This window comes from Frieseomelitta varia, unplaced genomic scaffold, assembly GCF_011392965.1.
Source record: "Frieseomelitta varia isolate USP_RPSP 00005682 unplaced genomic scaffold, Fvar_1.2 scaffold_1611, whole genome shotgun sequence".
Lineage (NCBI taxonomy): Eukaryota > Metazoa > Arthropoda > Insecta > Hymenoptera > Apidae > Frieseomelitta > Frieseomelitta varia.
The window spans coordinates 1,170-4,517 of NW_025109319.1; the positions used below are offsets into that span (position 1 = coordinate 1,170).

At 26.2% G+C, this 3,348-nt stretch overlaps 1 non-coding gene across 1 annotated transcript; it reads left to right on the forward strand.

Annotated features, from left to right (window-relative positions):
• The first annotated feature begins 1,999 nt into the window (after positions 1-1,999).
• Positions 2,000-2,184, forward strand: LOC122537576. Its single transcript, XR_006308643.1, has one exon. It is a non-coding gene; the product is annotated as a U2 spliceosomal RNA (small nuclear RNA).
• The last annotated feature ends 1,164 nt before the right edge of the window (positions 2,185-3,348 follow it).

Genomic DNA, 3,348 nt, shown 5'->3' on the forward strand with positions numbered 1-3,348 from the left:
ATATTCATAAGATTAATATCATTGATGACCAATTGCTTTAATAGAAAAATAAGGATTAAATATTTCATCAATAAACTAAAATTTTTAATGATGGATAACAAATTATTAATAAAATAAATATGGTATTAAAGTTCAAGTAATTTCAATTATATGATTTTTTTAATAAAGATAAATTAAAAAATTTAATTAATATTAAATACAAAATATGTTAAATAATTATAATAATAAATAATATAATAAAATTATGAAATGAAATGAAATTATCTGAATATAAAGAATTTGAACCTTGAAATGTAATTATATTTCATGTTAAGATTTTTAATAAAAATAAAAATTTTATATTTGAAGTTTAAATTCAAAGCACTATAATGCCATATTAAAATTTATTTATTAAAAATATTTTTTATTTTATTTATAATTAATAATGGGATTTCATTACATATATGGTTAAATAGAGAGTAATTATTTAATTATTATAATGAAGATTGAAAAAATTGAAATAAAATAAATCGTTTAGATAATATTTCAAAAATAATATAAATTAATAATAGAAATTTATTGAAATTATTGATGCTAATGATGAAATAATGTTTCAGCAATAATATGAATCTGGATAATCAGGATATCGTCGTGGTATTGTGAGAGGACTCGCAGAAAACGTTGATTTCAGAAATTCAAAACGGGTAACAGTTGTTTGCAGAATGTTTTGTCTTGTACGGTTGGGAACCTGTCAAACACGTTAAGTTTGAATAAGTGCTTTCGCTACTATTAATCCTAAAAAATGTTGAAGAAAAAATGTAAAATTAACACCAATATAAAAAAATTGAAATTTTAATCATTTTTTATTTATTAATAATCCTGAATATAAAAAAAATCAATGAATAAATCTTGAATAATTGAAATAATTGAAAATACAGCCCCTATTGATAATGTATAATGAAAGTGACCAATTACATAATCATGTAAAATAATACCAATTGATGAATTTGAAAGTATAATTCCAGTTAATCCTTCAATAGTAAATATTAAAATAAATCCAATTAATCATATAAATGAAATATTAAAAATTGACAACAAATATACAGACACGCGCACGCGCACACAAGCACACATACACATACACCACACGCAATTGTTAATTGCGTCTGGATTAGGGGGTCAGCTAGTGGAGGGCCCGGGGACAATTGTTCCCATTAACCCGGGATTACCCACGTGAGGGTCTAGTCGCCGGGATGTACGGTCGAGGTGGATAATCCCGGGTTAAATACTGAAAACAGGACGGCTTCGACATCGGACTCGCTGATAGGAGCAATGAATCAAGAGCAACATCTGTGATATCTCGCTGACGCTCGGTGATTGATGCCGATGCCAAACAACTCTCCTCTTTTTATCTTTTCTTATTCTTATTTTTTATACCATTAATTTTCTCTTTCATTTACTTATTATATTAATTTTTCCTTAGGTTTTTCTTTTTATTTTTCTTTGTCAAATTTATTATTTTGTTCATTGCATTTAGGTAGTTTAATTTCTTTTATCCGTATAGCATCACGAGCTATGCTATCGGATTTTCTTATATTTAAATTTACTTTGTTTTGGAGTAATATTTTCTTGAAACAATTCCTTTGTTTAAACATGTTTATTTGTCCTTTAACCGTACAGTACACGTATGTGTACTGTCGGTTAATATTTACTTATACATGCTACGAAACGTTCGAAGTAGCATTCTTTCTATTTCTAAAATTTTATTAAAAATTTGTAAAATTTTATTTTACTAAAAATTTGTAAAATTTATTTTATTAATAATTTGTAAAATTTATTTTATTAATAATTTGTAAAATTTTATTTTATTAAAAATTTGTAACATTTTATTTTATTTAGTTGTAATTTTCGCATACGCGTATAAGGGAGACGGACGATCCATATATTATATTATACATAAGCCCGGTTAACGGCCGCTTTTGTAAAGTTTTTTTGTATCATCGTGCGGCGACCCGTAGGATTCCCTCATTGGAAACATTTGTTGAATAAAGTGATTTAATCTGTTCTTATCAGCTTAATATCTGATACACCCTTCATAGGAGGGTCAGAATATTAACTTGATTTTTGGAATCAGGTGGAATCGGCGGGGCTCGCTCCTCATCCACCATTGGTCAGCCTGGCATTGCAGTGATTGGCCCACATTTGGGATTCCAAAGATCGGCTTATTATTCCACTGTAAACTGGAAAGAAAAAATTATTTCTGATGAAAGACTAAAAGCAACATTTTTGGTAACAAATAAATTGTGGGGATATTGTAACAATTTTCTAATCAAGTGAAACAACGGTGACGATAAGAAGAAAGTAGAAAAGAAAACAAATGGCGGTAAAAATATATCTAAATTTTTAATTTGAAATTTGCCAAGAAAAGCAAGCGCTCAGCAAAACATATCATTATACATAAAACTTAAATAAATAATATTTCATTGGTTGTTAATTTGTACTTATTCTATTTCGGTTTATTATATTCTTTGTAATTTTATTTCATTTTGCGAATTCAGAGCTATTTCTCGCGATTGAAAGTTCCGAACAATCACTTTTTTTTTTTTAACGATAGCGAGTCGACACAAAGTGTTTACGAAACACACCTTGCGGTGTACTTTCGTTATTATTGTATACTCGCCACGTAACTGTTTCTGCTGACAATTAATATCGAATAGTTTACAAATTATGAAATCCACCGTTAGGATTTCGACGCGTTCTGTTTTATTTTATAGTTACCAATAATACGACCATATTTTATTTCATTTTGCGTTCTTAATTTATGCACCTGCATTTATTTATATTTATTTTTGCGTTTTTATCGATTTATTTGTTCATTTTATATTTTATTTATTTTCTGATTGTATTTATTTTATTCTATTCAATTTATTTGTTTATTTATTGTTTCACCGTTTTACTTCGTTGAATTTCATCCAACCGTTCATTTCAATCGTAGCTCGTTCGTATATACAAACTAGCTTGTCCTATTTATGTTGTATAATGCGTATAATACATATTTTAAATCGATTATTGTAACCATACATTTTATTTTATTACATTTTATTTATATAATTTATATATTAAATAATTATGTTTTATTTATATAGTTATTTTGATCTATTTTATTTATATAATTATATTTAATTATTTAATTATGTAAATATATTCATATTTTATTTTATTCTATTTTATTTTTTCTTTTTGCGATTCATTTGCCTATTTTATCTGTGATTTTTATCCGATTATGCCGTTTTTTTTCACTTATCCTAAGGACTCCTGACTCTTTTTCTTTACATTATTTCAGTAAATATTTCGAATAAAATTTTATTC